The sequence below is a fragment of the Zonotrichia leucophrys genome, chromosome Z (assembly GCF_028769735.1).
Source record: "Zonotrichia leucophrys gambelii isolate GWCS_2022_RI chromosome Z, RI_Zleu_2.0, whole genome shotgun sequence".
Lineage (NCBI taxonomy): Eukaryota > Metazoa > Chordata > Aves > Passeriformes > Passerellidae > Zonotrichia > Zonotrichia leucophrys.
In genome coordinates, this window is record NC_088200.1 from 19,153,229 (window position 1) to 19,166,298 (window position 13,070).

At 33.8% G+C, this 13,070-nt stretch overlaps 1 protein-coding gene across 11 annotated transcripts in view; it reads right to left on the reverse strand.

Moving 5' to 3' along the window:
* Positions 1-13,070, reverse strand: part of MEF2C (myocyte enhancer factor 2C) — a 117,030-nt gene that overhangs the window by 73,144 nt on the left and 30,816 nt on the right. The gene's annotated exons all lie outside the window — the stretch shown is intronic.

Below are 13,070 nucleotides of genomic sequence, written 5' to 3' on the forward strand. Positions count from 1 at the left end.
GCTACCTTGAATCCAAAGTTCCTAGCTTTATTCTTTAAGAATATAAATTAGTGAAAATATTACTGAAGATATTTCACATATTCTAATATGTGAAAAAAATACTAGTGCTCTTTTCTGTCATTTCAGTGTAAATTCTAAAATGTTCTGCAAAGGACTTCTAACCTGCAAACACATGTTTTCTTATAAAAACAGAACAACAGAGGCAGATAAAGAATGTTTTGAAAAATATTTTCACTGTTGTAGTAATGAATGAGTTTTACAATACTGGCTCTGTCACAGACTTAAGGAGAGAAATGTATAGTATAAAAAAAATACACAATGCAGGAAACATATTTCACAAAATGTTATAGACCACATAATTAATTTATATAATATTCAAAGTATTTTAACAATAAAATACTTTTATTTTAATAATAAAAGAGTCCATGGAAATAGTTAAAAATACGAAAATTATTTTGTCTTGTATAAGGTAAAAAACACAAGTTTTTCTGCTTTATAATCTTAGTTTACCATATTGGTATATTTTTATATGTTTTAAGCGAACAGCACAAAGGTTTTTGAAACACAGAAAAGGAAAAAGAAATCTGAACAATATGAATATAAATGTTCTTTTGAAGTCCAGTAAAAATATTGTCTTGGAATTTAAAAAATTGTAATTTTAAAACAGAACCTGGCATTTCCTCATTTATTCTAAACTTACAGTATCTCAGCTAACTTGATAAATTGTCACAAAATAATGCATAATACTAAGCTGATATCCTGGTCATTTAATTCATTATTTGGCTCTGATTCAAAGCTACTGAGCTAGAAAAGTTAGACCTCACTCCTTTTGATCTTCAATTCTCTTTCGATTTTCTTACATAGCATACATTAAACTTTAGGTTGCTCAAGTGTTTTAGAACTCTAATGAAAAAAAATTAACAAATAAGCAGTTAGTCTGAGTTTTCTAGCTAGCCACTATGGTGTAATTAATCTGTTGGGCAAAACAAATCTTCAAGTACAGTACTTATTATATTTCTATATATTAATGTATTTTTAATATTATTTTCTGGGCATATTTGTATATTATTACCATAATGCAGAACACAGAACGTGGAATAATTCATGTTGCAACTATAAGAAAATATAGACTGCAAAAATTCTTAGTTGCTTTTTATATTTTATATTATTATATATTTATATTTATTTCATATTTATATTTTATATTTGAAAACAATAGCTACTCACTGCTTAAACAGATACAAAGGTTGTTGATCATATTTGCAGCAACAACAAAAAAAGAAGGCAAAAAATTTAAAATAAACTTATTTTGTAAATGTATTTTTAAAAGCTTCTTTTCCAAACAAAGTTAGGCAGTCTTATCTGATTTTCAGTGTTGACAAACAAACCCTGTCTATTTTTAGACACAGTTTTACTTTTCCTTGGTTTGGGTTTCTTTCCTGTTTTTCCTATAGTCTTACCTCCAACCCAAAGCACAAATTAGAATGGTGTTTCCCATGCACATGTGGGACTCAAAGAGTCTAACTGTCTTTCTCTGCAGAAGCAAACCCATACTCTAATCCACAGCAGGGGCATATGGAATAGCTTCCTTTTCTTTCATTCAGCTGAGGCCAGTGGCGCTATTGGTTTACAGCACTGTCTGCCTAAGCTATTCACTGCAATGTGGAGGGTCAGGGCGGGCAGATTAGAGCAGTGGTGGCTGGTTAGTGAAGATGAGCTGCTCTGCAGATCAAGATGCTTAGTGAGGTCGGAAAAAATCTCTTAATATGGAGAAAACTCTGTCAGGAAGGATAAAAATCACAGCAGAAGAGCAGTATGTTGAGTCTCTCCCACACACTTATCAGTTCTACATTAAGACCAGTCTTCAAACAACAACAGCTTTTACAACAGTTTAAACTCAGAACCTTAAAATTCCTGTGATCTACACAAATTTATTTGCAAGTAATTGATGCAAGACTTGATAAGCAGAATTTTGTATAAAACCTATAATTAGGTCATCTGTATGAAACATATAATTTGCAAGGAAACATAAATTTGCTTCAACAGGCAGTGAGTTAGGTTTTCTTGGATTAAAAAAAATCTTTCTTCCTATATGTCCTAGTTTGCCTTTTTCTTTGTCCAACTGCTAGTCCAATTTTAAAGAAAAGGTTTTCAATTTTTCTATTAAATTAATTTCCTGTTAGAACCACCCCTCCCCCACCACACACACCTATCAACACATTGTCTTTCAAGTGCTATTCTTACTATGTGTTAACTCATAGTTCTATATATTTCATTACTACTAACATAAAAAAGATCATAGGACTGATTCCCAATTAATGAAATTCAGATAAGTAAATCAAGACATCTTATGCAAGGGCTATAACCTGCAAAGCTTGTAATTTCTAATTCAAACAGAATGTAAAGAACTCTGGAGACCAGCAAATCCCCTGGCTGATTAGGACTTCATCAGTGCTCTCAAGAATTTCTGAAAGTTCTTGCAGAACCAAGGATTGCAGAACTAAGCATTTAAAGTTTATTATTACAGTAATAAGTAAGTATTTAAAGTCCCTGTTAATTGTTATTTTACTAACACTAATAAAGTGCATTGACTAGAAAAGTTGAATATACTACAAAAATGAAATAGTACTGCAGGCCTCAACTATCCAAATGAAATTAAAAAGGAGTTTTGTTGAAATAGCTCCACATAAAACTTCCAGCTTAATAATATAATCATGTGCAAACAAATTACATTTAAAGAAACATGGAGTTAAATGTTATTTTGTTGTAATTTTCTGCATTTTTTTGCAAAGCTGAGTAGTTAAAGAAAAAAAATCAAAACTAAAACAAACTAGACTGCTTTAAAAAAGAGGAACTTTATTTTTGGCGGTCTTCTATTCATTATATGATTTGGTAAAAGGCAGTGGTAGCTGACAGAAGATTGATCTGACCCTCAAGAAGATAAAAGGAAAAATGTAGCAAATCGCTTGACCAGTACTGTCTCTCTTTTGAACACGGACACACAGACATATGCACACACATAGACACACATGCACGCCCGCTATCCCTTCTCTGCAACACAGAAGAATCCTGACAGAATGGCAGGAAGCACGCACAGAGCAGTCAGGGAAGGATATTATGTCAGCAACCACGAACAATAAAAGGTGTAAAGGTGCTTCCTTCCCTAAACTGTTCCAGAAGTGCAAAATGGGAACCAAAACTGTCCACTTCCTTCTCCGAGCAAAACAGTCTGAATTTGCTCTGCTGCAACACCCGAGACAGAAAATCCTTTGAGCAGTTACACCAGGAGAAATAAGAAGTATCAAAACAAGACAGTAAAAATATTTTATTTATAAACAAAAGAAAGAATGCAGACAGAGAAAAACCAAGTTAAAATGTGCTAGAGTTTATAACATTTTCATGGTTGCTTTACAAAAGTAACTAACTTGTCATAATGATGTCCTCGTCCAGAATGTAGGCAGCCTACATTCTGAGTTGAATAATCAGGTTAAAACTGAAGAATAAAATAATCTTTTCTTTATTATACTGTCTAAGGAATTAAAGAAAAAAGTGCTGTTCCCTTTCCCTTACCATTCTTATCTTGATATAGAAAAGTAACTTAAAAGGTCTATGAAATCTTTTTATGCAAACCTGTTTTCTCAAACAGGTTTGAATCTGTGTCTAAAAATTTGAATATACTGAGTAGGAACACATCATCCACTTTTCAGATGAAAACTTAACTGCAAAATGTAACCATGAACATTGACAATGAAGGACACATACTAAGATAAAATGGTCATTCAAATGGTTTCTGTAAAATCCTATGTTCTACACACCTACAAAGACAGCTACACAATGCAGAAACAGCTGGGCATACTGCAGCAATTGAAGACATCATTCACTGTCACTTTGAGTTGGGTATGTTTAAAGAAATGCAGAGAAGTGTGAAAATAATTATCTATCATGTTATCTGACTGATATCAGCTGACATTGTCTTTCACATTTACATGGTGGTTTACTTGCATGATCATAACAAAGGACAGAGTTTGGGCCATTGACAGAAGGTTGTGATAAAATTACGTATGTCATCACCATGGCAATATATCAGTAAAGCAGCAACAGTACGATCTACAGTATGTTTCTCCAGGCAGAAAGCCATGTAAAAATGAATTGGAGTCATCTTAAGCTTTCAAACATCTGTCCACAACATTCTGATCTAGAAATTAAACATAACCTACACTTTGGTGTTTAGATCTTAAGGCCAGGCTGCCATACAAAAAGGTTGAAAGGGAGTTAATTTTAATCGACTAAATTTAACTCTCAGGAAATATAAAACAAACATTCAAGTCATAACAGAAAAATTATAATAGATGAAGTACTAGAGACTACTAGAGAGACGGTATGCCAAACCAAAAAATCTGTAAATAAAGAAAATATTTCTAATCTGTAACTACCAAGGCTTATTATATTATCAGTTATTTAACCTGACTTCTGACTTATGGAATAAGGAAAATGTTCATAAAGCTGCAAACGATAAAACTATTCCCAATATGTAAATTGCTATTTAGAATTTTAAGAGAAAACTTGAATTATTTGGTTTGAATTCATACTTCAATATTTTTTCTACTGCTTTTGAAATCATCTGCTGGACTCATAAGTTTACTTCTACTGATAGTCCATTTATTTGTTTGCTTTTGTATAAAGGATAGTAAAATGTGTATATTTTAAATCTGAACTTCTACAGCTGTACTTTATTTGCTTGCTTACATTTCAACATACTCCTAGTATAATGACAATATAGCAATGAATTGCAGAAATTTCCTTCCTTGCACGTAAGTTACTGGCTTAATCTGTATTTTCTGATTAAGCCAATAACTTTCAAATTTTCTATGCCTTGGAACAGCCATGAGAATATTTTGCAATGTGATTTATTTTTAAAAATTTGGAATTAAGCACTTCTGAAGACAAACTGTAAGAATGCTTCACACAATTGTGGCCTATGTAGCTTATAACTCAAATACAGTACCAAGTTATCTCACAGAGCCAGAACTTGTGCACCACGGGTGAAAGAGTTTCTTGTTTTGCAAAGTTCCCCTGAAAAGTTTTTTGTGGCAAACTAAACATCACTGCCAAAATAGCAGAGAAGATTCCTAACAACTTCCTAACAACTGCCGTATTTCACTGTACCCCACACCCTGCTTGTCAAGAGACTCAGATATCCAGACATAGAATATCTTGTCTGTAGCTGCCTCTCTATTTAAGCCAATCCATGCCTGTATGAAAGAAAAAGAGTGACTTCAGCTTATCTTTCACAATATGTGCTGACAGACATCCATCCAATGCAGAGGTAGAAGATTTTATGAATGTTGCATGCATGCTATACCAAACCTGATCATGCTGATAAAGAACCATGACAAAAGATCAAAATACTTCCATGTAATCATGGAATTTGCTGCAGATGATGAGTCATTCCTTGCAGCAGTGGACCACAAGAGGCAACCACCAGATGAAAATTAGCTGCCTGGACTCCAGTAGATACGTGCCTGCTATGTCTGAGGAAGAAAGGAAGACCTGGCTATTTTACAACATTTCTGAAGATGGCTAAAATGAAGAGGAGTATTGGATTTCTAAAGCAAATGTAGCAGACACTACTTAGATTTTAAGGAAAACAATTAAGGGAAATGTTAGTATAAAATATATACCTGTGAAGAGTCAATTTTAAAACTACACTAATTATTTGGTGGTATTTCCAGGTGTACCCATCACCCAAACAAAAAAATCTTAAAGTAAATAGTCTGAAGAAAAGGTTTATATGTTTAAACCTACATCAGGTAAGTCCCTGATGTACCTTTAGCTGCTAGACATAATGGCAGTCTGGCCAACATATAGGGAATAAGATCCATAAGGTGTCACTTGGACACACTAGCAATAAAAGGGGGAAAAAATAAAGGATTGAAAACTGAATTACCTAGTTGGTCTGAAATGGAGACTGTGGCTAGGAATGGGAACCTGACTGAAAATGGAGTGGGGAAATTGGACCACTAGAAATTCAACTAGGAGTCTTGACAGTTTTGAGGTAATAATTTGATTGGATTGCATTATAGTTACTAGATGCACAAAGAACGTAATGAAAGGTGTTTTACAAATTCAGTCTGTCATTTACTGAGCTAAAGAAGAGAAAGCACCTCAGTGGTCAACAGGGTAAGATTTAGCACCTTGTGAGTTGAAAAGGTCATGGAGCTCCTCTGGTTTGGGTCTGCTTGCATTGAAAGACATATTACACACGAGGTAAAATACTAGTGCTACAGTCTGGGAGCAGTCTTAAACACAAAGGACTTTGGAGAGTGTTGGCTTATTACAGGAAAATGTAAGATCTCTAGTGTTAAGTTATTGCATCACCTGAAAGCAATCTCTGACTGTGGTTAGATCTAGACGTACAGATTTGTTACTAATGTTTGCATGTGAGGGAGTCTGTGGAATTTAAATAATTGGTATTTTTTCCAATAATACCTCGGTATTATTGGAAAAAAATATAAAATACAATATCAAACCATAGTCTGTACTTGGGTACAGGTGCTTAGTGATGCCAGCATCAGTGACGGGCAATCTGAGATTTCCTCTATTGAAGAAACTATGGATTAATTCTAAAAAGGATTATTTCATAACAGAATTTGATTACTTTCTGCTGATAATTTGCTGAATACTGGGAAGCTTGTTACATGACTTAGTGTCTGTCTAACCTATGGTCAATGATGAGGCTAGAAGCAATAGGTGAAATGGATAGAGATGACAATTAAATTTTGGATAAAATGGATGGAATTGTCTAGATCTACACAAGCTCTGTCTCCTTTGTCTTCATCCAACAAGCTCCAGAGAAATCTTATACACCCTGACCCAGAATCCTCTTCTCACTCAAAGAATTCTCTGAAATCCTCCAGAAGAATACTCCTTTTTCTCACTGTAATCATGTGCATCTATAGTTTAACAACATAAGTGAGTTCTGCTATTCCAGGTTTGTTTTGCACAACCATTTCATCTCTGTGAAGAGGAACAAAGGCTTGGATTGCAGAAACCTCATAATCGTATTTTGAAAAGGAATGTCTTACACACTTGCAAATGAATCATTTCAGGAAGTTTTTAGAGAAACGAAAAATCTTTTAGAAACAGTATTTTTGTGGCATACATAAATGGAACAAACTGTAATAAGAACGTGAAATGTCTTTAAATTACCAAGCAAATGAATGACTGAGGACTGTAACTGGTTCAAAGTTACAGTCTAAGACTGTAAGACTAAGCTGAGAATTAGGAAGGATCATCTAAAGAGGTAGAATAGGGGAAAAAACTGTGGATGAAAATGACATAAAACTGGGAACATGAATACAGAAACTAAGAGAAAAAGCCCTGAGATGAGAATAAGTTCCTAATTACAAGAAAAACTTTTAACAGAGAACAGACTCTATGGAAACATTGTTAAGGAGTTAATGAAAGGAATGCTTTCCAGAATAATTAAAGCAAGTTAGAAAAATTCCTTAGGTAAAGCTTGAATGAAAATAAAACTGTTTCAGATCTATGATGGGAAATATCTTGATGGGAAAACTGTATAAATATGTTGGGGGGGCATAAGAATATTAAGGAAATATTTGAGTCCCTTATCAGTTTCCCTGCCCTAATGGCAACAACCTTTATAATACCTTGAATTTGGATAGCTACTCAAGCCAAAAATGAGCAATGACTCTTAAGCATATGCCTTAACATGGTTCAGCTTCCTACCAGAGAAATGAAGGAATTAAAAATAAAAGGTATTCACATGTCCTTAGCCACTGAAATTCCACAAAATCTGTACAAACCTTTGGTGTCCCATGAAATCTCTGTATGCCAGACTCTCAAGCTATTCTACAGCATTTTGCTATATGATAACACCTACTCAGCCTTGAAAATTTTGATTATAATACTTTAGATATTTTAAAATTTATTTTTCACTATTAGATCTTGTATGATGCAACCAGCCACCCAAGTTCATCACTGACTCTCCAGATATGGAAGGAGTCTCAGACAGACACGACTTTAAATTTAGAGAATATTACTGATTTCTATTACTAGTTTCTATTTCTGCCCCTTTTAGCTCATACTAACATGATAACAGATCCACTGCTACTACTGAAAAAAGAAGTCAGATAAATGCTGTAAACAGATTTAGTACCTAATGTAGACTAGAAATTTTGGAAAAAATCAATTACCTTTATGTTGTATGATTTTTTGACTGCTCAGTGTACCCCAAAATGATTCTTTATTTCCACTATAGAAGCTGGAAAATGAGATATATTATTTCTGTCTAGAAATAATTCTGTGGTGTTAGACCATTTCAACTAAAACTATACTACCATAGAAACAAAAAGTCGGTTTTCTTATAAACAAAAATGTATAACTCATGTTTAATTACCTTTCTTAGATTTTTAATGCAACTTCAGATCAGTATACCCTTCATTTGGTAATTTCCTTCTTAAAGAGGAATGATTAGACACAGAGATGTTCTGATTTTCTTTTGTGTAAACTCAGTTCTAGAAACTCTTTTTTTTGCTTTAATTCCTGACCTTTTTAGAAATGTCAAGAACTAAATACAGTTCTTCTGAAAACGTAGACTGCAAACCATTGTGGAGAGCTGCTAAGCTGGTAACAGCTCCATCTTTTTGTATGAATGATAATATGATAGATATGAATATAAAAACTATGAGACTCCCTGAATGCAACTGCTTGCCCAGAGATACAGAACTGCAGGCTTAAAATGAGGGGAAGGAAGAAGAAGTGGGGGAAAAAAGCAAGGGAAATATATCAATCTTCCCAATGACCATGACAATTCAAATTTCTTCCAATCCCACGCAGATGCTTTTTTTTTTTCCCCAAGGACAAAAGGAAATCAAATGCATGTCAGGTACATAATAAGGCTAATAATAAAAAAAGAAACCTCACACCTACATTTCACTGCAGAGAAGTGAGGAACTAACTACCTCTGAAATATGAATACCTGAAATGGCAAAGCTCATAAACTAGGACAGATTGCTGCTGTTAAACAAACAAAATACAGACAAATTACACAGAAACACATGAATTCAGAATGGATTTGCTTTGAAAAAGGGGAAGACAAGTACAGTGGCAGTATAGCAACGAAGCACTTAAAATTACAAAGAATTTACAAGCCATTTGATAGGAAATTAACCTTGCACATATATTGCCTTGTGCCTCATGTCTGCAATTCTGCATGTCCAGGATAAAGCATCTGTTGAAGAAATGGAAGATTCTGACTACAGGGAAATAATGTGTGGCCAGTATGTGGCCATATCTGTTAGCATTAGCCCATCATACATCACTGGCTGAAGCTATTTGCTTTCTATCTCCAGGATGCATCTTGACAAGAAGGATCTCTCTATGCTAGAAGATACAAACTGGATTCCTGCAGGTTTCGAACTAGGAAACTGCATGAACAGATGAAACTGTTTATAAGAAAAGAAAGATAGCATGGAATTTTCTGTGTAAAAAAGGTAAAAAAAAATGCCTCATGGGAAAAAAATTTGTCTGAAATAACTGGCTTAAAAATCTATTGAGGAAGAAATTTTCTATTGTTCTAGCTTAGTGGGATATTCTACAAATTTTATTTTGTCCTTCATGGTTAAAACCAGACAAACATTATATATATTTCTGTTAACAGAATTCACATGAAAATAGAGAAAGAGAGAAACCTAGGATATACAACACACTGAGGAGTTATGCTGTGATATGATAAAGAGATAAAAGAGCTTCAACTTTGTATCTGCATTACTTGCAAAGACATAAATAGACTCATCTAATAAAGTGTGCTTCTCAACCACATCACAGTTTATATTTAGTGTTTGAAAACTGTGCTAGGTAGCTAATTCATACTTTCCACATGAGGATTTGATCTTCTAATTTTTCCCAGAACTGGAGTATAACAGCTCTCACCTCAAGACTTGTAAAAGAAAAAATTTTCACCAAAAGGGTTGTTGTTTACCACAGAGTACATCTGCTACTCTCTGTAACTACTAAAGCCACAAGTAAGCATCATATCCTGCATACAGAACCTCAGCTATAACCTCTTCACTAGCACATGCATCTGGATTTATTTATTTCTTGCTTGTATACAATGCACTGCATTTGGCAATAGCCAATGCAAAAAGTCAACATCCTTGACAAATACCCGAAAACAGAAATAAAATATTCTTAATTTGCAGAAGGAAAATACAGAGGAATTTGCTTGATAGTCTCCATTCCACCTTCAGTGAGTATTTTGTTTGTCTAATAGGATCTCCGGCAGCATGGCTCATCTTACAATCATCCTAAAAGCATGCTGGAAAAGCAAAAACATAATCAATACAAAGATACATTAGCTAAGTCTTACTGTGGCTATGAATGTACATTATGTTTTCTCAGAAATGGCACTTTTTGAGCTCTATTGATATGTAAGATGGTTTCTGATAAAATATATCCTTAGAAACAGCCAGTTGTGGCAAAAGTAGCAGTCAGCTTAATTCAAAGAATTGGATTCAGTGTTGGGATGTAAACATGTGTGAGATCTGCTCCCTTTTCTGTCAAAAATATTTCATGTCACTTTCATTTTTAGTCAGTTTCTCTGTTGGATATCTGGGGATAAGGAACATGTGGATTTACTCAAGCAAATGTTTTGAGAACAAAGGACAGTGAATATTTATTATGCAATAGAGACATTCTAAGGGCTATGCTTCTCATCTGGCATAATCAATGAGTTAAGAAAGAAATAAAGAATATTTTAAAATATATGAAAGTAATGTTGAAGGCCAAAATTAGGATCATAAATATATTGATGCCTATATTTAAAACCACTAATTTCAGAAAGTTACAGTTACCTTGCATACCTAACACATTATACAGGCATATATATGTGGCTGAAGCTCTATCATCCTTTATGCTAATCTGTATCTTCTTGAAATAAAGATATTTGACAGTACTGTCATATAAGGTCCACCATGATATACAGCAGATAAATCAGTTTCCTGTTTCCTTCTCTCTCTTACAGCATCCTAATCAGCCTAATTAAAGCTTAGTTCATTTGAAATCTCAGATGGCAATTTGTTTTACTCTATCCCACTGTGGTCTTTTTATAAAGAGAATTAAATTTGATCTTCTGACAGCAATTATTAAATGATCCCAACTGGCCCCAATTAAGACACATGGCTCACAGGCCTCAAAATCCAATAAAGTGCCAATCTCTGTCTTTCACATGTATATCTCCCTTTACCTTGTTTTATTTCCTTAAAGCCAACTAAGCTCATGTTAGTAAGCACAACTGAATGTCATTTGTAGATTATTTCAAGATAAAATGCATCACTTTACTTTCACCAACATTTTGAAGTAGGGACAACACATTTAAAATCATCATTTTGAAACCTCTCTCTAATTCAATCTGCCTATCTTTAATGATCTTCGCTGTGCTGCATATGACCTACATATCCTCACTTGTAAAATACTGCTGACAACAAGCGGTGACTAGAGAAACATATTAAATATCCATGGTCTGAGTTCTACACTTACAATTCTCCTTATAGGGAATACATCTCTTTTGTAAGCATTTCCACTTGATTGTCACCTCTCCACTACAGAAATTCAAGCAAATATGATGTTCATCTAAATTCTGAGGTTAATATTTTTTATCTCTAATTTCTGATCTAGTTTTTCCACACATGTGCAGTGATAATCTGTGAAGAAATATCCCCATGATTTTACATAAAGGTAGGTAGCCCCAGGATTTGGAACTCATTGATTGTGTGGTACTCCAGGGAAATAGCTGAATTAAAACATCCATCATGAGACTGAAGTAGCTTCCATACACATCTGGTTCTTGTTCTAAACTCTAACACCTGCTTGGAAATTTAACCTCCATCATTCTCTGAAGAATAAATGAGACATGTTGATCTAATGCCATTTGGTTTAGGTCAAAGCTGAGCTGTGTAGTGTTCTGCTAAATTAATTGCAATGTAATTGATACTGTTTGACACAGGTTTATGACCAGGCTGTTCTCTCACTATTAAAATACATAAGATTGCATATTTCTGCACATTCACCCTAAGTACATCTTTGAGCAAATACAGCACACATTTTTTTGTCTCAGCATTTCCAATGAATTACCGTATAAAATACAATAAGGTGTCCAAGTGTCATCAAAAGATTAGGTACCAAATAAAAAATGTGTCAACTTCCATTGTGGTATTTTTTTTTCTGATTTTCCTTAATTTATGTACTGAACATATGAAAGCATGATTTCTTTGATATAAAAAAGTTAGAAAGACACTAACTTTCAGTACAAAATTTTCTTCACTAACATGAAAATGTACAAGCTTATGTAAAACACCATTAGACACATCTCCTGTTGAACTGGGAAATACACTTTTTTGGTTTTGGTAACAATTTAAAAAGTTAATGTGGGGCCAACCATTTCTCAAGTAAAGTATATATATATATATATTTTACTTGCAAATATGACATTTAAGAGTTAAAAAACATTGCCTCCAAAAAGCAGGCAGCATTTTTGCTTCTAGAAATGCTATATGACACCAGTAAATTTCCATGCAATAAAGCTGAGAGAGGATTTCTAATAAGGTATTGAAATCTCTAAATACAGTATATTCTTAATTACTTCTCATTGTATTCTAATAATCACATACAAGATATTAATTTTAGCTCTTTTGCTAAAACCAGCAAATCATGTGACAGATTTAGTGCAAAGAGCTGAAAATATCCTGTGGAAAAAAAATTCAGTACAGAGATCAGATCAACCCAAATCCTGTCATTACTCAGCACTGCAGTGATGTACAGATGTTTGTAGTGGTTTAAGGAGCCAGTGGGGGCTGGAAACTCTACATACTCAACTAAAACATGATTGCAATTGAACCTCATCAAAGTAAGAGCTCATAATTTGTCACAGAAAACAGCCAATTAACATATGTTAGAAAAAAGCTCTCATAAAGATAATATATGATTAACGATCCAATGCAGCTGTCATAAATCAAGTCTGCATTTTAAAAAGAAGTATTAGCCTGGGTTTC